This window comes from Marmota flaviventris, chromosome 15 (genome assembly GCF_047511675.1).
Source record: "Marmota flaviventris isolate mMarFla1 chromosome 15, mMarFla1.hap1, whole genome shotgun sequence".
NCBI classification, from domain to species: Eukaryota; Metazoa; Chordata; class Mammalia; order Rodentia; family Sciuridae; genus Marmota; species Marmota flaviventris.
The window spans coordinates 3,113,761-3,137,613 of record NC_092512.1 but is presented as its reverse complement, the minus strand read 5'-3'; the positions used below and the strand labels follow the sequence as shown (position 1 = coordinate 3,137,613).

Here is a 23,853-nt window from a genome sequence, read left to right as displayed (position 1 = left end):
GCTGCAGACCAGGGAAGAAGGCGAAGGCCCAGGAGGGGGCTCAGGGGGCTCCCCCACCCACCCCACCCTGCTCTAGAAAGGGGCACCCCTGGGATGGGGTGGGCCTGGCCAATGGGACTGACGGTAGATCCCCTCACTGAACACACACTCCAGCCCCCAGCACTTGGCATTCAAATCCTTATCCTGCAAGAAAGAAACTGTCAGAGCATTCTTGGGGAATCTGATCAGCCTAGAGGAAAGACAAAGATAACAACATGGGATTCCCCAACAAATGGCCTGTCCAGATGCCCTCATACAAAACTCAGTTGAAGGAAGCCACCCATGTGTTTTAAGAAGAATTTCTTGATTCATGGCAAGGAAATACTACTAGGCATGTGAGAAGAACCTCTGATGCAGAAGATAGAGACCAACAAGGGGAAGGGGTGGGGATGCCAATGTGGAGGAAAAGGAATCACATGAGCTACAAGAACCCAGGCACACTTGTCAGCAAGATTTGGCAGCACACCTCTCTGGCAGAAGCACAGTTTGCCTTGCTGATCCACTTCCAAACATGTGTTTGACACCTTGATATTTCTAACAATTTCAGCACCCAACACGGGGCCCCATATGTCACCTGGGGTCATGCTGACTCCCCCCTTATAGAAGACAGGTCTGCCTTTTTGCAGTGGTCTTAGAGTGGGAGTGGAAATTGAAGGTGATCCCTGAGGCTGATCCAAAATCAAAAGAGGGTTGGCAACATGGGAAAAGGGCCCAAGCAAGTACCATGGCAACCAGGTAACCCATGCATGGACCAAGGCAGGAAAATCTATTCTTGAGCTCAAGAGAGAAGAACTTCTTTGGTGATAGGGACATCTTGGAGGTTGTGTGTGACTCAGACTCTATTCAGAAACACAAAACCAGGGTGTATAAGTAACCTCCAATAAAGACAGGGTGAAGTACGGAGCAGTGGGGGGCGGAGGGGAAGGGCTTAATTACACAAACCACCAACAAAAAAAAATGGGGAATAAAAATTTTAGGCCTAGGGACAGGGAAGGACAATAGAAAGATTCCATATGTAAAGTTTTCTTCTAAAGTAAAAATGGGGCTGAAGCAGTGGCTCAGTGGTAGGAAGAGCCCTTGCCTAGCATGTGTGAAGCACTGGGTTCTATCTTCAGCACCACATAAAAATAAATAAAAAATAAAGGTCCAGGGCTGGGGCTGTAGCTCAGTGGTACAGCCGAGTGGTACGAACTTTTTGTATACATATAGATTACACCTGTTAATCTATATGTATATAGATTATATACATATAGATTAACAAATTCTATCCTCAGCACCACATAAAAATATGAAGACATAAAATAAAGTTATTATGTCCATCTACAACTAAAAACAAATTTTTTTTAAAAAATTCATGTATAGATGAGTACTCATAAATTTAATGAATGGCCTTTCAGTTCATATGATTCAAATAACTTCAACAAAAAGTTTAAATTGGTAAGAGTAAGATGCGTTTGAAACTTCTAACCCACACTCTGCCAATCAGAGTGTTGGTTTCTATAAAATATTTAAAGTACAACGTCCATTGCTTCTAAGAATTTTTCTTCGGCAGGAATAACTGACTTAAAGTGTTAACTAGAGTTGTAAGTTAGAAATGAGTAAATTAGTTTTTTAACATGAATGGGATTACTCTTCATAAATGTGTTTCTTAGGAGTCATCTGATTAATTTTGTAAAGTTAAAATAGTAAAATATCAACTAAGCACAAATTCAAGTACTCTCAGCTTCTTGAATTCCATACGGTAACATATATTTGGGACTACTAAAAATGTTTTTTTGTTTAGTAAACTTTAAAAAGAAAGATTTAAGATTGCTCATTTCTGGGTTTTAACCTACAAGCAAAGTTACTAAGAGTTAAAATTCTAACAGGTGTAATCTATATGTATACAAAAAGTTTCAGCTGTGTTTTGATTAAAGTACTAAAAAAAAAAGTGTGAATATTTCATCTTATTGAAAAGGAGTAAGGTTTGTTTTTCTCTAACTTCCATTTGGGTTCACCCACTTCCATTTTCCCACCACTCTGAAATAAGGAGTTGACTGAAATGTTTAAGATCACAGGGTGGCCTTTACATTTGGTGGGAGGACCTTAATTGAGGCCCCCTGAGTGCCTGACTATTAACTATCCTATCTTCTTCAGGGGGTGAAAGCTGCCAGTCACAAAGGAAACAACATGTATGTAACTAGATAAAGGTAACCTGTTATAAATAAGATATATAGAGAATTTTGAGTTATTTTTTACACTGGGATGGGAATTCAAAATCTTTTTTTTTTTTTTTTTGTACCAGGGATTGAACCCAGGGGCACTTAACCACTGAGCCACACCCGGAGCCCTTATTGTATTTTGTTTAGAGGCAGGGTTTTGTTAAGTTGCTAGGACTTTGCTAAATTGCTGAGGCTGGCTTTGAACTTTCGATCCTCCTGCCTCAGCTTCATGAGTTGAGTGTGCCACCACACCCAGCTAAATATATTTTTGAAAGATAATAATAAAAGGTGATGTTTTTAAAGGTTGACATTATAAAACATTGATGTATTTGGCACTTTTCCACAAAAAGAAAGTCAGAAACTCTCTTAGTTTTTGTTGGACTCATGTTTCCAGTGTAATGCTGTATTACTATCAAGAGCACTGCCTTACCTAAAATAAGGCCCACATTAGGGTGGTTCCAAAGTAGGCTAAACTTAACCTCATTTAAAGTTATATTTTTGTTGTAAAGATTACATCTCAAAATAAATGGGATATAATACTCAACTAAGTAAAGGTTTATGATTATAAAAATCATGTTTCTTGATTCATAGCTATTATACAAACTGAATGTTTTTTTGCTTGTTAATTTCATTTTGTATTTTCCTTTTTAAAAAAATAAATAAATAAATAGATTTTTTAAGATGTACAAACTGGTGGGCTAGGATTGTGGCTCAGTGTTAGAGCGCTTGCCTCACACACGTGAGGCACTAGGTTCGATCCTCAGCACCACATAAAAATAAAATAAAGGTATTGTGTCCACCTATAACTAAAAAATAAATATTTTTTAAAAATGTATAACTGTTGCCTGTTAATGTTTTGCAGACCACTGCTTCTAACATAACAACCTGAGGTAATTTGAGACAATAAGCCATCACAGATAGGATATAAAGCTGACTTCCAGTAATTAAACAAACGGGGTTACTGTAAAAATTATACACGTTAAAGTATGACCTATTACCCCCACATTAAGACTGGTGAAACTGGCCTGCTGAACGTTTAAAACTAAGACCTGGAGACCAAAGTCAAGGAAGTAAAAGGGCTAAGGAAAAACAGACAGACAATATTTTGGCCCTTGCCCTCTTTTGTCAGCCAAAACTCAGGGAACAATGGCACTTCTATAAGGGCCCAGGATCTAGTGAGTCACCCAACCCCCCAATGAGGGGGATCAAGAGGACCCTAGAGAACAGGAGGACAAACAACACACTTTCTGCAAAGAGGAGGGTCCCTGAAGAGGGAAATGTCCCTGATGCTTCCAAGGGAAGCCACCTATGATCAGCAAGACCCTATCTTATCTAGGTAGAGGAAAAGCTGAAGGAGCCAAGAGGCTTCTCACAATTTCCCAAGAGTGATCCCTAACAAATCTCAGCTGACTCCAACTACATGGGAAAAGGTCAGTTTTGAACAACTTTCTCTTAAACACCTGGCAAAAGAATATAACCAAAGCAGCCATATATGGACATTTAAAAGATCAGACAATGGTTATTTTATTTATTGATACAAATCCTCCTGAAAGTAAAACTGGGAGATTATAAAGCAAGGGTTTTTACACAGAAGTGCCTAGTAAATATCACAAAAAGGTTCTGTCAGAGTCTCAACTTTGTTCTAAGTCAATTCAAAGGGTACCAGTACGAAAATGAAATCAAAAGGTATTAAAGGGGGAGGCAGGGGCGGGGGGCACATGCCAATAATCCCAGCAGCTCAGGAGGTGAGACAGGAGGATCGCAAGTTCAAAGCCAGCTTCAGCAACGGTGAGGCATTAAGCAACTAGAGTGTGACCCTGTCTCTAAAAATAAAATACAAAATAGGGCTGGAAATGTGGCTCAGTGGTCAAGTGCCCCTGAATTCAATCCCTATTACCCCACCCCATCAAAGAAAAGAAAAAGAAAAAGGGGGTCTTGTGAGAAATAGAAAGTCTAGTGGTCAATTTTCAAAACACAGTATTTAGCCTTAATAGATGTGAGATTCAACTGTAGTCATTTTACCTACAGCCCTTCCCTTTGCCTGCCTCAATTTTAAAATTAGCTAATTGCACAGATTATAACTCCAGTTCTTCCTCTAGGGGAAAGGTAGCACTATGTTAGGGATAGATGCAGGTGGACTGCTGCCCAGGTACACTGGCTAGCCAGGCTCAGCAACATGTCCTTCAGGCAGAAGTACAGTTTTCTCTAGAGAAAATGCTGATTGTCACTGCTCCGGGTGTGCTTGCTCACCCAGACACCAGATCTCACAAGACCATCAATAAAAAACCTCACTTTTGCAATACCTCATGTCTTCTGTCCAATCTTGGGTTTGAGCAGATGAGCTTGTTTCTCATGGTTGGGACAAAATCTTATGGTTTGATATGAGGTGTCTGCCCAAAGTTCCTGTGTTAATGTAGAAGTACTTAGAGGTGAAATTACTGGACTGTGAGAGCTGTAACCTAGTCAGTCCATCCTAGTTCAAACAGACTAACTGGATAGTAACTGTGGGCAGGTGGGACACGGCTGAAGGATGTGGTTCATGCCGTGGAATGGTTCACCTCCCTCCCCTCCTTTCTTCCTCCTTGTTTCCTGGCTGCCATGAATGGAGCAGCCTTCCTCTGCCACTAGTTTCAGCCACGATGTTCTGCCTCACCTTAGGCCCACAGCAATGAATGGACTTGGTCAATCACGGATAAAACCTTCAAAAATAAACCGTTCCTGGGGCTGGGGTTGGGGCTCAGTGGTACAGTGCTTGCCTGGCTTGTGTGAGGCACTGGGTTCAATTTTCAACACTACATATAAATAAAATAAAGGTCCATCGACAACTACAATACATAACACACTTAAAATAAATAAAACTGTTCCTCCTCCAAGTTGTTCTTTTTGCATATTTTAATCACAGCAACAAAAAATTAACACACCTATCTTCTAGTGGAACTAAATTGCTTTCAGTTTACAACTAACTCGTGCCCTCTCTCACATCTCCCTGCCACTTACTGCTACCTCCACTGGATCACCTTCCGTGGCTAGCTGGATGCACGGATGGGCGCTGCCTTCCCCTGCACTCCACAGCATGTCTTCATTCACAGATATGACTCAGTGACTGACATCAGCCGTGCCTTGCACTAGACAATGGATATACAGCAGTGAACAAGAGACACAGCCCAGCCCCAAAGGAATCAAATGGTGCAGCTTAGTGCTTATCACACTTCTTAGAATGAACATTAGCTCTCCTCTGGGCAAGACTCTAGGGACAATGACAGTCTCTGCCAGCTCGGCAGCCACAGAACCTCCACACCAGGTAAATAACACTATTAAAGAAAACCAATGTGAAGCTACAAAAAAGCTACAGTTGGCTACAGTTAGAAGTACTTGCTCTTCGAAGGTTCTCTGCCTCTTTTGCCTCATTCAGGGGTGTCAAGTTAAAAGCCTCATTCACTGAAATATCTTGAGTGTCCTGGAGCTTGCTTTCTTCTCCCTGCTGAATGCAGAAACACCCCACCCCAGTTATTCCCCATGCCTGATTTTTGTTTTCCACTCTACTTCCAGTAGTATGCATCACACCCAAAACAGGGCCCACACTACACAATGATCAGTAAATACTTCCTTGGTGCGTGACTGACTTCATGAATGGATAAGTTGATATACTGGATTTGAAAACTGCTCTTTGCTTTATTTTGTATTTTTAAGGAGAATTTAAGCAAATAAGAACACTGGGTCCTAGCAACACTAAGCCCGTTGCCTCCTGCCGCTTCAACTTAAGGCAAGATGTGTAGTTCTAGCTCTCCCTTATTCCATTCTCATACAGAATACAAACCAATGTATTTTGAGTATGAAAGTGATAAAATACACATGAACTACTTCAAACATGGCCTAAAGATGATATTCCACAAACTTTATAATTAAAATGTATAAATTCTTTTGCTCCAGATGGATTAAAAAAATTAAACTTGGCTTATTATACAATGAAATATATTCTCAACTATCCAAAATTTTTTGTAAGATGGTTACGCCTTACCCTTTTTGCATGAATGGGTGTATTTTAAGATAGGTATAAATGGATGTCTGGGCTGCTCAGGATGGTTTTTCCTTTCTAACCTGCACAGTAAATCCACCAGTCATAGTAAATCTGGACGTCATTATCACATAGAGTATTTCCTTTCCTCCCTTGCTTACAATGTTCTCAGTGAACAGCCTTCTTCTGCCTTCCATCTCTCACTAAATCCAAAAACAACCCCAATAATCAGAAGGGTAACACTTCACAAATGTGCTACGTGTAGCTCATTAATCTTCACAGTCCTAAGTGGTCACTATTATTATTTCCATTATACACAGAAGGAAGCTAAGTCTTTTAAAAAGCCAAAGCATTCTTGGAGGTCACATGGCAAACAAGGGGGGAGAGATCATAGAAAACACTGGCTTGCAAGCCACTTCTGAAAATCGCACTGCTACTGTGCATCCCAGTTTAACCAGATAAGAGGACTGTTAAAACAATAATCATGAGCTGGGTTTTCCAAAGCACAGGGCAGAAAGCTACTCCTAGAGCTGGGTGGCATTTAATAAAATATACTAGCCAATCTTGAGATATCTGGCTGGAATTAAGTAGGCTGAGCCCCTGAAAAGAAAATACGTTTGATGTTAACTGTGTAACAAAACCCAAACCCAGTACTCTTTTACCAACAACAGCCTAACAGTCTAGATAAGTCATCACTGAAGCTCTCCAATGTCCAAAGCACACCACCACCAAGGGTTAGCCCCTCTTCTTCTACACCCAGATAGGCTGCGACCTGCATTCTGAAAGACAAAGGACTGAGGTGACTTTCTGAAACACAGGAAATATATCTGGAATGTGAATATGACCACGAAAATGACTGGGACAAACAAAAGCTTCTTTATGCTTCAAATAATTTTTTAGCCAAAAACATCATTCCACTAGACTGCAGAGGGGGTCAATGTGGGGACTGTCTCGTTCATCATGTGCCATTGCCTGGTACAATTTGCCATCCAAATGGTCCTAAGCTGCTGTTATGGCTTGAATGTGAGGTGTCCCCCAAAAGCTCCTGTGTGAGATGTAAAGGAACATTCAGAGGTGAAAATGATTGGATTATGACAACTTTAGCACAATCAGTGCATTAATCCTCTGATGGGGATTACCTGGGTGGTAACGGAAGGCAGGTGGGGTGTGGCTGGAGGCAGGTCACTGGAGTGTGCCTTTGGGGTTTATAATCGGAATCTGGCAAATGGAGTCTCTGTTTCCTGGTATGATGTCCTGAGCCTCTTCCTCTGCCAAACTCTTTCACCTTGATGGTGTGCCTCACCTTAAGCCCCAGGAATGGAGCCGACAGTCTATGCACTGAGACCTCTGAAACTGTGAGCCCCAATAAACTCTTTTTCTTAAAATTGTTCTTGTCAGGTCTTTTGGTCACAGCAGTGAAAAAGCTGACTAAAGGAGCCACTGACCAAATGAATACTCTAAGGGAAAAGAAGCTGTAAAGCTACTGAATTCTGAAAAGTAAACTGTTGACAATAACAACAGTAATCTGACTACTTTGTATTCAGAGCAAATGTTAAAAATAAATTTCTTTTCAGTTCTTGGATTAATATAAATCAGGAATGATAAAGATTAGGAACTGTACTTGCCAAACTCCAGGATGCTTCTGTCTTAAAAATAAAAGTTTTTAATTATTTATATGACTATCTGTGTACTAAAACTAACTTATACCACATTTGTAAAAAAGTTTGCTATTCTTTATTTGACAGATGAGGGGACAAAACACATTTAGAGAGGTTAAGTAACTTGAAGAACATCACACAGCATGCAAGGATCTGATCTGACACTCAGTAGAATCTCTCCAAAACCTGCACTCTTCACCACTGTTCTACTCTGCTGCAAGAAACATCCCACACCTCCACAGCAGTAAAGGCACTGTGATGTCAAAGGAATGTTATTCTACTGAGATTAATTAACAGACAAGTCAAAACACTTCAAGACAAGGCAAACCTTCACCTACACTCAGAATAAGCTATGGCTATCATACATGGTATTTCACAACCATTTATGTTGTGTCCGTGAGAAAGTCCTATGGGAAGAGACATCAAAAGAAGGAGATCTAACCAGGAACAATGGTGCATGCCTGTAATACCACTGACTTGGGAAGCTGAAGCAAGAGGATGACAAGTTTGAGGCCAGCCTCAGCAACTCTGCAAGACTCTGTCTCAAAATAAACAATAAAAAAAGCTGGGGATGTAGCTCAGTGGTAGGGAACCCCTGGGTTCAATCGCCAGTACCACCAAAAAAAAAAAAAATTTCAAATTCAGGTATATGGAGGAGCATCTCCTGTAGCAACTAGGGGAGGTAACTCACCAAGCAACACAAGTCATCTAGGTGCTGTGACCCTGCTTAAACTGGAGCCCAGCACCTGAGTACAGAAGCAGTCTGCCCAATAGAGAGCCCTAGGTCAGAGTGAGGAGGCACAAGCACACGCCCTGCCTCTGCCCTGGAAGCAGTAAGAAAGGCTGGACAGAACAGCTGTAGCCTCTGCTTACTGCAAAGTGAACAGCTCAGGAGAATCGTGGGGAGGCTGGAGCTCACACCACCACCAGGTGGCAGTCTGACCAGACCCACGTTTTCTGGCATCTGGGGCAGACCGCCAGTCCGCTGGGGCACCAGAGCAGAATTAGGAACACCTCCTGTCCTCCAGAAAGAGATCACCAAGACATGCCAATGCCAAAATGATGCAGCTGTGAGAACTGCCTGCAGGTTTTCAGACCATCACACAGAAGATCCTTTGAGCCTGCATACTCACACTGCATCCAGTATCACAAACTCTTCTCTCTACCCAACAGCTCACACTCCCACTCTCCACCAACACTCTACAGGTTGACCAGGGGCCTCCCATGCCTAAACCCTACGGTCAATCCTTGAAGACTACTTGATCTGGCAGCGCCCTCCACTTCCCTCCTGGTTTTCTTGCCCTCTGGTTCTCTGGGCTGATGCTCCTCTGCTCTCAACATGAGTTAATCCCAGTGTCCTTGACTCTGGCTTTCAGCCCTTACCTGCACTCACCTCCTAGTGACACCTCCTAGGTGACATCACTTGAATCGCTGTCTCCCACTCACTCCAGTGCAGGCCCAGGCCTCTCTTCCCACTCCCACATCCTGGACCCAGCTGCCCAGCTGCTATGCTGGCTGACTGCTGTCAAGTGCATCACAGCTGCCACCTTTGTCTCCTGAGCACCACAGGAAGAAGCCACAGCCGCATCCCATGAGCCTGCAACAACTCAGGGTCAAGGTTAACAAACAGAGGCACTCCTGCAAGACCCAGAGGAATGAGTTCTGATCAGCTGCAGGCACAGCACCATTGCAGATCGGTGTGCAGGAGAAAGAACAGGTTCTGGAATGGAAACCTAGAGCAGCTTCTGCTGAAAGTGCCCAGCAGCCTCAGCTCCAGGGACCACTGCCCCAACTGCCTCTAAAGGGACCTCCTTGGAAGCACTCACTAACCAGCCCTCCCTCACCCAACTTTCAGAACTTCCCTCTCAATTCTTTCACATCTAGCCTAGCTTGTTTTCCTGACCAAACCCTGATGGATATGCTCTGTACAGACCAGCTTCTAGATCCCTTAGGGAAGTACAGCATCAAAGACTGGAAAAAAAATATCCAAGACACAGCACAAGGCTCCGCATGATACTGCCACAAATCTTCTTTATGCTACCTCAGTAAGATGACTGTCCTTCCAGGAGGTGCTCAACCCAGAAAACATGCCACCTTGACTCTTCTTCCTCCCACACCCCTACCCAATCTTGTCACCAGATAATAGCTCTTCCTGCAAGACCCGCCTGTCAGCTGTCCACTTGGCCCCAGGCCCATCACAACCACCCAGACTCAAGCCTCCAACACCATCTACCCAGTGAACACAATGGCCACCTGACCAGTCCCACCATCTACCCTTGCTGCCCTGGAGCCTGCATGAACCAGAGGCAGAGGCAAGGCTAACCCAGACACCATCACTTGCATGCTCATCTTACATGCTGACAATCCCTTAGTTAAACCATGTTGGACTGCAGCCATCAGGGAAACAAGTCAACAAGGAATGAACCTGTTTTAAGACCATCACCTTTTCAGTAAGAACAGTTGCTGAGTTGAAGACATTAGGAACAGGCATCAGTTGTCAGTTAAAAACAATGCAGGTACTTCCCAATGGCTTTCCCTGTATGAGAAGTGTGTGAAGTTGACACACATCATCAACATCGCTTGGTATTTGAGGAGTCACTGCTGAGCATGAAACAAGGAAGGGATCAGATTCTAGGAATAGGTTGTGAACAACAGCACAGGTGAGGGCAATTTTCAACCCAGGTGGGAAACCACTGATTTAACACACTCTGGTGTGAAGCTGCTGGCCTCTAAGTGCTAACAGTGAAAATACACACAGGCAGGAAGAAGACAGGCTGGATAGACTCTCAAGAACAAACACATGGGGTGAGGCCACAGCTAACCAGCAGGCCCTACGTGAACAGTGCTTCAGCACAGCAAGGGTTAGGTATGGGGCGGGGGCCTCAAGCATGAGCTAGAGCTAATTTATTAGCGCCTTAGCCATTGCCAGTTCTTTTGAGTTTTTATCAGAAACAGCAGCTTTAGGACTTTTACCAGAGCCCACTGAAAGTTTTTGAAGACTCCCCCTTTGTATCACTAGTGGCACACACTGAACAGCTCTGGAACCCCACTTTCACTCCAGACTTGATAATGCTTCTCCAGATTTCGGACTAATCAACATGGCAAGAGGAACTGACCTGCAGCAGTCATCTACACGACAGCCAACATCACAGCAAGCTTCTTCACACACTTCTCATACTGTCAAAAGCAAGAGAAGCAAGATTTTCATCATGAAAATCTGCAGATGTATTTTCTCAGTTTCAAGTATAGTTCCAAGGGCTGGGATGCAGGTCAGTGGTAGAGCACTTGCCTCCCATGTGCCTGGTCCTGAGCTCATCCCTACCACTTCAAGAAATAAAAGGAACTGTCCCAGCAAGATTTTCTGAACCCTGATGCAAATATAGAATAGACTAACGTATTCAAGATCCAGTTAACTGCAGTTGAGGAGCTTCCACCTAACTGCAACAGGAAGGGACTCATCTGCAACATGACAACATGCTTCAAGGTAGGTACCAAGAAAAACACAACTGAAGGCTACAGAGACCTTCCAAGCACTGAACATGCTCAGTTAAAAGAGCGTACTGCTGCCTGCTCTCAGTATGAAGATGTTTTCAAAAACGAAATATATATACTCTCCTTGAAGTCCAACATCATGAGGTAAACACCTGTGACTCTGGTGACAATGAACACTAACTCTGAACTCCAATTAAGAAAATGGTATCCACCTTCTCCAAGATTCCATTCTTCTCACAGTAGACCTGCACTATAAAAAATTATGCTCACGGGGCTGGGGTGGTGGCTCAGTGGTAGAGCGCTTGCCTAGCATGTGTGAGGCACTGGGTTCAACACTCAGCACTGCATATAAATAAATAAAATAAACATCCATTGACAACTAAAAAATATTTTTTTAAAAAATTATGCTCACTTACTATTATAATGCCTGGAATTTTCTCAGTGGAAATTAGCAAAAAAAATTTTTTTCTTGTGATATAAATTCTTATATAATATCTTTATTTTGCCTATTAATCTACAAAATATAAAATATTTACCTTCTGCCCCTTTATAGAACTAGTCACCTATCCCAGGTTAAGTCAGCGAAACCCCCTAGTCTTCTGCACAGAGGCAGAGTCAAGACACATTTAGCCTGTCTTTAATTTTCTCAATTGCCATTTTACATTTATCCCTGATAACTTTTTACCTTATTGATTTTAGCACTTCATTACAACCTGTCAAAATATTTTAAAATTCTAATTCTAAAAATGAGCTGTCTCCTAGCATGACTCCTATTCTTATTCAAATCCCTGATAGAAGTGTTAGACAGGACAGGTGTCAAATATGACACACTTCTTATGAAATTCTCACTTGTCTATCAGAATTCTAACTTTTTGAGACAGAGTACTACTGCGCTGCTCAAGCTGGTCTGGAACTCAGGCTACTCTCCTGTATACAAATATACCGCTACACTTTCCCATGACCCTAAGCAAAGACACTCCAAACTCTGCCTATGCTGGAGCCACAACCATCCCAGACCACAACCCGAGTTTAACATCTGAAACTATCCAGGTTTTCACTTCTGACTTGAGCTTCCTCACTCAATACTGCCATTCCTTACATCTTTGCCACTTGAGACACTTTGCCTTAGCGGAAGTCAAAATTTTTCTCAGCAGAAAGGGAAAACTTCAGAAAGGACCATGGTCTCCATCTCTCCTCCCTAAACCCTGCCTCATATGGGGCAGCCCTCTCACCAAGTCCACCCCATTTCTACATGGACTGCCACCATCTATAATCTGCAACTTCCCAATTCCATATGATAACGTAAAACCAAATAGGAGCCAACCCAGTGGAGTCTGCAGACCTCAGGCTGACCTGCCTGACACCCACATCCCAGCAGGTCACCAGCTGCCCTGCTTCTCCTGTCACCCAAGGGATCACCACAACACCATGTAGGTGCTGCTCTACAGCTCACCACCAAACGTTCCTGACTGATCAGGAATGTCGCTCACTCTTGGTGTTGAAACATCCTACTGAAAAATGACACTCTCTCACACAGCATAGGAACTTTAAGACACACTCACGAGTCTACAAACTTGAGTGACCAAGAGCAGTCTGTGACCAAGAGCAGGCTGAAGACACACCACAGCAATCCCAAACACCTGGCTGGCCTTCTATATACCGAGTATTGTTTTATCTTCCAAGGGGAGGCAGGGAGGCTGAGAAAGACACTTTTAACTGCTCTTTAAACAGTCCAACCTTAAGAATAGGTGCATGTCTGCATTTTACTGGCCACCTTCACATTTAAAGTAAGATTCCTATGATGTGGATGGCTGGCTTTCCCTCACCATCACAAACCTACTGGAGCACCACACCTGCAGGACCTAACAAGGAGTGCCCCACCCTCTTCCCGACCTCCCTTCTGAAGACCTGGCAAGAGTTTAGAAGACTTACCCCAGAGAAAACCAACTCACATTCACACTCAGTTCTGCTTACAACTGCAGGGCTCAAGGACCCAGGAGAGAATGCTCCCTCCTCAAAGCAAATGTTTGATCACTAGTATACTCCAGGGGCAGAGAAAAAGAACTAAGAATCCTGAAACTGGAAATTACCCTGGAGTCCTCTGGGCCCTGCCACTTCATTTACATTGTCAAAACCTGTAGATTAACCTGAAATAGCCTTCAAATCAACCCCTTCTTTCCATTTCCTCCACTGTCGCCTTAATTAAGGCTTACTTCATTTATTTACACAACATAATTACATAATTAAAAGAACACAGGGACTGCTGGATCAGACCTCTGGACTCTGCCCTTTCACCCCTTTAGCTAGTGACAGCAGGTGAGCCATTTTCCCCAGAATGAACCCTTGCTTCTCTCCCTTTCTCACAGGCACTGCAGACACCTTCCTCCCTGGGCCTGGATTCTAGTCCAACCATCCTCCTACCAACAGGCCTGTTCCTGTCATTCCAGGACACAAAGTGTGCATCAGAATCAAGAGCACAGGTCAGGTAATCCTGCCTAGATTCTCCTTCATCTCTTGTACTCAGCCCAACCTGTAATCCAGGTGTAACCAGGGGTAACTCTCAACTGAGAGTTGTGCACCAGGGGCCTCTGGCACCTTGTGCCTTTCCCTGGAGTGGTGGACCCTTCCTCCCTACCCCTCTTCCACCAGAGGGACACCACATCTGCTCCACAGCTAGGTTCTAAACCTGCAAAGGCTACAGGGTTTGCTGGCCATTAATGGAGACAATCTGCGCCACCGCTCCCCACCTCCCCATCTCCACATCACTGGGTACCTGCACGGCCAGTTCTCAGAGCATGAGTTGGGACAGAACCACATGGCAGGCCACTGAGCTGTGACAGCCTTAGTCGCCCTCATGTCTGCACCTCCAGGTCTTAAAACTGTACCACACACCTAAGAGCTTCCAGTAAATGCTCAACAAAGGAATCAACTGAATGAGCCAGCTCAAGACCAACCTGGTGAAAACCCAGGGGAAAGGACCAGACTTTTCACAGTAAAACAGACCCATGTCTTCAAGACGCCAGCACACACTGATGTTCCACTTCACAGGGAACTGCAAAGGCTGAGAAAAACAGCACCACCCTGCATGGATGCAGCCACTGAGAGGCACAGAAGCCAAGCACCTGTGGAAAGCCACAGGACTGAAAGAGAGAACCAATCTTTAAACCGAATCTTGTTCTTAGATAAAATGCTTCTCATTTAAACAGACCTGCATGCTACCCAAACTACAACACCCGGCACCTTCCATGAGCAAGGCGGCTTCCTGAGACTGCAGGGAGGGTGAAACTTCATTTCCCACCCCTCACTTAACTTTGATAATCTGAGCTAATGCCAATTTCTGGGAGGATGAAACAGACACCCAAAATACTTTGGAATAACCACAAAATAAACATTTCCTTTCTTTATCCTTTTTTTTTTTTTTTTTTTAGTCACTCACAACAGCACAAAACTAAACAGCTTAATTAGCAAATGCCACTGAAAGGAGGGCAGCTGCAGTCGCAGCATGACACAGTGTGTCCGCCAGCTGACGAGCCACAGGCAAGGGAGTCACTGTCTGCAAGCTCCAGTGTGGGTGGAACAGGGTCCAAATGCTGGTGACAGACACTAAGCCTCACCCCAGCCAGGAGACAACAACGCAAGTGTTCGCAGGGCAGAAGATAAACATAAGAAACGCTATTAACTAAAAAAAAAAAAAAAAAAAAAAAAAGGCAACAACTAAGAATCTATTGGTCTAGTCTTCTTTCCATAAACCAGGTATTAAACTAAATACTTTTAAGTGCCCAAAAGTCTCTGAGTTAGGAACAAGATCTTAATCAAATTCAAATACAATATGGATCTATTTAAGACATCATTAATATCAAAAGACTGCTACCATACAGGACACTATTTTCTGGTGGGTTGTTTTATTTTGTTTTGTTGAGATACTAGAGAATATACCCATTGAGCTACTTCCACGGCGCTTTTTATTTTATTTGAGACAGGGTCTCACTAAGTTGCCAAATCTGATCTTGAACTTGTGACCATCCTGCCTCAGCTGGGACTACAGGACTTCACCCACTATACCTGATCAAAACACATTTTCTGACCACAATCCAATTTTAGAAATATGACCAAGATTTATTCAAAGAAATCCCTATGAAATTTTTTCAAACATGTTAAACCAAGAATCATTAAAGGAACCCTAAGAAAAATTAGAAAATACACCTAACTACTGAACATATTTATTGAATGAAATAAACACTTCATGAACTAAGTATCAAAAATATTTTACTTCATAACCTACCCCTTCCTTACATGAAACAAAAACTGGGCAACCTGCTATCAGGTCCCTCTTGCCCCTACAGGAATCCTATTTCTGTACTTCACACTTGAATAAATCATACTCCTTTCACTCTTGCCAAAACAACAACAAAAACCACTAATCATAAAGAAAGAGTGAAGTCAACGACACTAAAAGAACTTTAGGTCCAAAACACCAAAGATTAAAAATCACACATATGCAAACCAGAACAAAATGTTACAACACATAATGATAAAGGATTATAATCCACACATAGAAAGGTTACCCCAAAAAAAGAAAAGAAAATTGGGCCAAAGAATTAAGAGGTCTTTCACAGAAGAATAAACAGATACAGCAGTATATTAAAAGAGGCCCAACTTCAACAGTAATAAGGGAAATTCACATTAAAGCCATATGAGATCTGACACACCCACCAGAAGAGCAAGGCTGAAAGCCTAAGACAAGATAAACCACTGGCGCAGATGGGAAGAACCAGGAGCCGCTGCACTGGCAAGCCACTCACTGGTGCAGCTGCCCAGAAAGTGACCTGGGGGCTCATCAGGCTGAAGGCAGGCTGGCCCCATAACCAAGCAATCACCACTAAAGAGGCCAGGACCACCACCCCGCGGCAGAGCCACACGTGTACAGCTCTAGTAGCAGGCTGGTAACAACCAGATGCCCATCAACCACAGACAGAGAAGGCAGTGGTGAAGCCTGGGGTGAAAGGGAGGAGGGAGGAAGAGCAACCAGAGCAGGCTGGCACACAGCTCAGAGATGACAGGCAGAAGTCACTCACACCACTGCTCTAATTGTGAGAGTACAGCGGTGAGCAGACAGAAGAGAAAGAAGCCAAAACTCAGAAAACATGGATGACATCAGAGGGAGGAGAGCTTGAGGAGAGGAGCGGAGCTGAGAAACAGCGGGGAGACGCAAGGCGCAAGGGTAGGCTGGGCTCAGTCCTCTGGAGTGAAAATGGGACACCACACTGGAGGGGAAAGGGGGTGACATGGATCACACAGGCCTTGGAAGGTAACAGGGATGCTCCACAGTTTAGAGTGGGCAGGAGGTGCAGGGGTTGCCCTGTTATTGCCCGCTAGTCCAGAGCAGCAAGCCATCCAGAGGACAACCTGGCCCCACTCGTTTTTGTACATTTCATGAGCTAAGAATAGTTTTTAGATTTTATATGGTTAAAGGAGTAACCAGAATAATCTTACATAACATGTGGAAACTGTACAAAATTCAAATTTCAGTGTCTACAGATGAAGTTTTATTCTATATAACAAGCTCATTCCTTTGTGTACTGTTCAAAATTCCTTCTGCACTGCAACAATAGGAACTAAGCACCTGTAGCAGAGGCTACATGCAACCTACAAGCCTAAAAGAGAACTGGGTACAGTGATGCCCACCTGTAATCCCAACAACTCAGGAAGCTGAGACAGGAATATTACAAAATTCAAGGCCAACCTGGGCAACTTAGCATGACCCTATCTCAAAATAAAATAGAAGAGCTGGGGGTGTAGCTCAATGGTAGAGTGCCTGCCTAGACAGTGTGAGGCCCTGAGTTTAATCCCTAGTACCATCAAATAAAATAAAATAAAGACAGATAAATAGACACTAGACAGCCAGTTGTGTTACCCACTCACTGCAGGACCTTAGAGAAGCAGTGAAGCCACATTCAATTCTTCCCAGGCATTTTTAAAGACATATGCCATGAATCATTAGTCTCCTCCAGGGGGAGTCCCGACACTTGCCCAAGGTTAGCACACACATTCTCAAAGCAAGTTCCCTCACAATCTCCACATTAACAACCCATACCTCAGAGAAGCTAGTGATACCCAGTGACAATGGCTGAAGGTGATGAATACGCAGCAGTTCATTACAACTTTGTTTTCATACGTGTCTGAAACACCAAAGTTTTAAAACAAAACTAAGAAATACATAGTTTTATTCATTATTAATATCCATTTAGCAGAAAAGTCAGTTCTCAGTTATGCATCTTTCAAAACCCTCAGTACAAAATGTGGTTTTCCTTCATCCCAACTGTTGGCAACTAAAGAATGCTTAGCCAAGCATCCCTGTCCAGGCATGAACTGACAGTGAACAGCACTGTCTAAAGGGACTAGCTGCATCATCTTGGAGTCCTCCAAGTCCTCGCGGGGGCCACTTCCCACTATATCAGCAACTTGTCTCTGCCAGCCAGGCTTTATGAGGGGACAGTGGTATCCTCCTCCAGCATAGGTCAGGTCTCCGTCCCAGTCCCAGAGAGGGAGGGAAGCTGCACTCCTGAATGAAAGTACAGTTTTCCTGAATGAAAGCACCCCTACTCCTTGTGCCCAGCCACCTGACAATTTGGGCCAAGATGCAGGGGGGATGAGTATTCTGAAAACTGGCCAACTTTTGATGTAAACATTTACTTCTAATCGTTGTCTTCTGTACAACATTTAATAAGGCCAGACTTTGTACCATCAGAGAGTGTATCACTCAATTCTTTCAACATCTAGGGTTCTGTATTGTTTGACCCATTTAAGTAACAGGAAATGCTGATGAGAAATTAACAAATGAGTCCAAGATCACAGAGCCAGAATTCTGACCTGAAGGCCCTGCCCTCAACCACTGCCCTCGACAACAGTTATTCGACTTCCAAACTAAGTAAGGCTCAGTGTCACCTTACCAGCCTTACTTTGAAGACACAAACTCTGCTATTCAAAATAAGGCCCACTTGGGCTGGGGATGTGGCTCAAGTGGTAGCGCGCTCGCCTGGCATGCGTGCAGCCCGGGTTCGATCCTCAGCTCCACATACAAAGATGTTGTGTCCGCCGAAAACTAAAAAATAAATATTAAAAAAATTCTCCCTGTCTCCTCCCACCTCTCTCTTTAAAAAAAAAAAATGAGGCCCACAGACCCCAGCGCTGGTATCCCCTACTTGCAAGAAATGCAAGGCTGAGGCCTCTCAGTCTGAATTAGACCTATAATTTAACAAGATCCCCAGATTATGCATATACACATTAAAGTTTGAGGAGGCTTGATAGAGTGCCTATGTACCTTGCTTTGTTAATAGACTTCAAATATCCTATACAGTTCAACTGAGCCTTTCCGCTTTCTGCTTGCTATGACCCCAAACCTATAGGCAGACCAGTGAGCAGCCCCAGCCTGTGCAGCCATGAAGAGCCTTTCCCCTGCACCCATCCCCATCTGCTCCTTTGTCATGACCTTCCCCCTCCTGCAGGGCATAAGCCACAGCCCAACCTCCTGACACGCTGAACCTTCAGGTGATGAAGGATAGGATAATGGCCATCAGCAATGTCCCCAAGTTCCTTGAAATGTGCTCAGGAGTTGTCAGGCTGACCCAAAGAATAAGGACAATGAAAACCACTTCAGGTAGGCCCTCTGCTCCTGACAGGTATGGACATTCTCAGGACTGGTAATCTGTGAGCTAGAAAGGGGTTCCAATACATCCCTAACCACCACCCTCCACTACACATAAGGAGTACTTGGTGAATGAATGGGGGTCCTGACTTTCAGGCCTTCCTTATATCTGTGGGTTCTGCTACCTCTCCATACTAGAAACCAAGCTGAACCTGCAGCAGACCAATCTCTGCACACTCCACCAACACCTGGGCTGTGCTCATCCTTTCTTCCCCTCCAGGCAGGTAGCATTGCTGTCCCACAGCCCACAGTACCCCACTGGAAGAGTATTAGGGCAGGAACAACAGGAGAACCCTGAGTCTGGGAAGAAGATCAACACCTAAAAAAGGTTTTCACTAGATCTCTTGCTTAATCTCACAGGCATTTATAAATTAAAATACCAACATTTAATGGTCTGCTACTCGCACACCACAGCTAAACACTCACACCTAAGCTAAGAGCCCACACAGTGCCTTAAGAATGGGGTCACAATAACCCATTAGAGCACAACTGTCTGTCCAGCTGTGTGAGCTGTAGATTCCAGGACAAGCAAGTCCATGGCTCTGAAATGCAGACTGAGATATCAAGGTGAACCTTGCAGAGGCTTCCTAATCTAGCCACTGGAACATCCCATGATAACAAATACATTCTACTTCCATGTCGTCCATTGTGGCCGACTGGCCACAGGTGGCCAATAAGCAGGTGAAATGAGGCTAGAGTGATTACGGAACAGAACTTTAAATTTAATTTTAATTAACTTCAATTTAAATAGCCACATATACTAATAGCTACCACACCAGACATCAGGTCCAGGTCTAGACTCTAGACCATGGAGTGAAGCAAGAAAGAACAAAACTTTTCTTGGCTTCTTAACTTTGGGCTACGTTATCTGGAAAAGACTTAAAAAGATGGATAGAAGCACTGGGTTCGATCCTCAGCACCACTTAATTAATTAATTAATCAATCAATCAATCAAAGATATTTCGTCCATCTAGAACTTAAAAAAAAAAAAAATTAAAAAGAAAGAAATACCAGTCCAAAGCTAAAGGAAAGCCAGGAACACGCACAGAAATCACCTTTGCCCTGAAGGAATCTTCCAATATGAAACTTTTCAATTTTCTTTTTTTAATATTTTTTTTTAAGGTGTAGATGGACACAACACAGGGCCTTTATTTTTTTTATGCGGTGCTGAGGATCGAACCTGGGTCCCGCCTGTGCTAGGCGAGCGCTCTACTGCTGAGCCACAATCCCAGCCCGTCAATTTTCATTTTTATACGAGTACAGGGATCAGGGACAGGACTCAAAGGCTGGGTCCTCCAAGGTACACAGAGTCATCCCTCAGTATCCATGGGAGATTGGCTTCAGGATCCCCACAAATACCAACATTTACAGGTGCTCAAGAACCTTACAAGATAATGTAGTGTGTCCACAGGACCAACCACATCTTCCCTAGCACTTTAAATCATCCCTAGATTTCTTATAATACCAAATGCATGGAAATGTCGTATAAATAACTATTAAACTGTAATGTTTAGGGAATAATGACTAGGAAATAAGTCTGTACGTACTGAGTACAAGCATTATTCTTTCACAATACTACTGACCCCCGCTGGTCCAACTGACAGATACAGAACAGAATCCACAGATATGCAACTACAAACCCTACCTTGTGACACAGGGCCCCCAGAGACTAGACATCCCAGCAGGAGAGTAACCTCTGGAGAGCTGCTGCAGGCCTGAGTGGTCCAAACCACCTCAAGGCTTGAACTTGTTTAAGATGACCCTAGATGGGCTGAAGCAAAAAACAAGGTCCTCTGGAGGAAGTGAACTTCACTCCAGGACTTGGAAGAGCCCTACAAATCATTTGGATCCATAACTTATATCATGAGCAGAAATTAACTCAAAATGAATCACAGACTTAAAGGTGAAATATCTAAACTTGGAAAAAGGAGGAATCCTTTGTGTGCTAGGATTGGGCAATTCTTAAATATGATGCCAAAAAAATCCATGGGACTGGGGATCAGCGGTAGAGCACTCACCTAGCACATGCAAGGCGCTGGGCTCGATCCTTGGTACCACATAAAAAATAAATAAACAAAATAAAGGTTTTGTGCTGACTACAACTAAAAAAATTTTTTTAAATAATAATACCCATGAATAGATATCAAGATTTATAACTTCTGCTCTTAAATACACTGTTAAGAGAATGAAAAAAGCCACAGCCTGGAAGAAAAGCATAGTGTACCTATAAGAAATCTAGGGATGATTTAAAGTACTTGTATCCAAATAATGAAGAACTTTCAACACAGAATAAGGGGAAGGACTAACTTTAAAAGTGGGCAAAAGATTTGAATAATTCATCAAGGAAGACACAAGGATAGCAAGTAAGCAAATGAAAAAGATACTTAACATTATTAGTCATGTGGAAAATGCAAATTAAAACCACAATGAAACTCACCTGTTAAAATAGCTAAAACCCAGTCAGGGAAGTATAAATCAAAACTACACTGAGGGCTGGGGATGTGGTTCAAGCGGTAGCACGCTCGCCTGGCATGCGTGCGGCCTGGGTTCGATCCTTAGCATGACATACAAATAAAGATGTTGTGTCTGCCGAAAACTTAAAAAAGAAAGAAAGAAAGAAATATTTTAAAATTCTCTCTCTCTCTCTCTCTCTCTCTCTCTCCCCCCCCTCCTCTCTCCTCTCTTAAAAAAAAAAAAAACTACACTGAGATTTCATCTCATCCATCTCATCCCAGCTAGAATGGCAGTCAGCAAGAATACAAATATACTGTGGTGGGACTGTAAATTAGCACAACCACTATGGAAACTTCAGCATGAAGTGTCCTCAAAGGACAAGGAATGGAACAGCCAGACACAGTGGTGCATGCCAGTAATCCCAGCGGCTGGGGAGGCTGAGGCAGGAGGATTGGAGGATTTCAAGTTCAAAGCCAGCCTCAGCTATTTAGCGAGGCCATAAGCAACTCAGTGATATCCTGTCTCAAAATACATAGGAAAAAAAAAAAAAAGGCTGGGGATGTGGCTCAGTGGTTGAATGCTCCTGGGTTCAGGAGCATTACACAACAACAACAACACAAATAGCACAACAACAACAAATAAACTAGAAATGGAACCACCACATGACCCAACTCCTCGGTATTAAAAAAGTCAAGTCAGCATACTGCAGCAGTACATACACACCCACATTCACAGCAGTGCAACTCATAGTAGCCAAGTAATGAAACCAGGCCTAGGGTCCATCAACAGACAGTGAATAATAGAAACATGGTTTACATACAAAATGGAGTTTCATTTAGCCAGAAAAAAAATGAAATTATGTCATTTGTAGGAAAATGGATGGAAATGGAAATGGAGAGCATCATGTTGAGTGAAAAAAGCCAAACTCAGAAAGTCATAGGTCTGTTCTCTCCCACAGGTAAAAGAGGGGCAACCAGAGAGTAGAGGAAGGGGATGTGAAAGGGAAAGGGGAGGTGCTATAGAATAAAACTGGCCAAAATTTGAGTGCTTGCCTTTCATGCACAAAGCCCTGGGTTCAATCCCCAGCACCACACACACACATACATACATACACACACACACACACAAAAAAAAAAAAAAAAAAAAAAAAAACTGGCCAAATCATGATATATGCATGTATGACTATGTCTCAATGAATCCTATTACTAGGTATAATTATAATGCACCAATAAAAACTTTTTTCTTAAAGAAAATGGCTAAAACCTCCAAGTGTTGTCCCAGTAATGTGGAGCAACCAGAGATGACACAATGCTAGTGGGAATATAAACTGGTACAACCACTCTAGAAATTCTGGAATAGTCTTAAAAAGTTAAACATACACTGGGCCATTCTAGCCCTAGGTCCAATCACTCCCAAGAGAAACAAAAGCTTGTATCTACATTAAGACTTGAACAGAAATATCCAGACTTGCTTAAGCCAAAACTAGAAGCAATCCTCCACAAATAGATTCATACCTCCAGTACAATCACAAACAACATCTGGAAGAATTTTTTTGGAAGTTGACAATTCTAAAATGTATGGATCTGGAAAGGGTCCAGAATAGCCAAGGGACCCTTGAATAAGTAAGACTGGTAAAACATTTAGGCAGCTCAGAACCAACAGAATTGAATGAAGAGTCTAAACAGATGCTCAGATATATGGACCCTCCGATTTACACGAGCATGGCACCACGAAGGATTAGGGAAATTGATGTCTTTTCAATAAATGGTGTTGAGTCAACTGGATGTTCACAAGCTAAAAAAAATGACACTGGATCCCTTCTTTATACTGGACACTAAAACCAATTCCAAGCAAATTATAAAGTTAAAGGTGAAAGACAGAAATATAAAACATTTGGAAAAGAGGAACTAGCTATGACCTCAGGACAGGGAATGACACAAAAAGCACCAACTCAAAGGAAGACAAATAAAGAAGACCATGTTAAACCTAACTCTTCATGAACTTCTATTCATCAAAAAACAGCAGGGAGTGGCTAGGGTTGTAGCTCACCTCGCATGTGCAAGGCCCTGGGTTAGATCCTCAGCACCACATAAAAATAAACAAATAAAATAAAGGCATTGTGTCCAACTACACATAAAAAATAAATTAAAAAAAAAAAAAAAAACAGGGGGGCTGGGGTTGTAGCTCAAGCGGTAGCGCGCTCGTTGCAGCCGGGGGTTCGATCCTCAGCACCACATACAAACAAAGATGTTGTGTCTGCCGAAAACTTAAAAAAAAAAAAAAACCCAC

At 43.0% G+C, this 23,853-nt stretch overlaps 1 protein-coding gene across 7 annotated transcripts in view; it reads right to left on the bottom strand.

The window, feature by feature from the left end:
- The window catches only part of Ptk2 (protein tyrosine kinase 2), a 228,658-nt gene that overhangs the window by 197,440 nt on the left and 7,365 nt on the right, over positions 1 to 23,853 (bottom strand). The gene's annotated exons all lie outside the window — the stretch shown is intronic.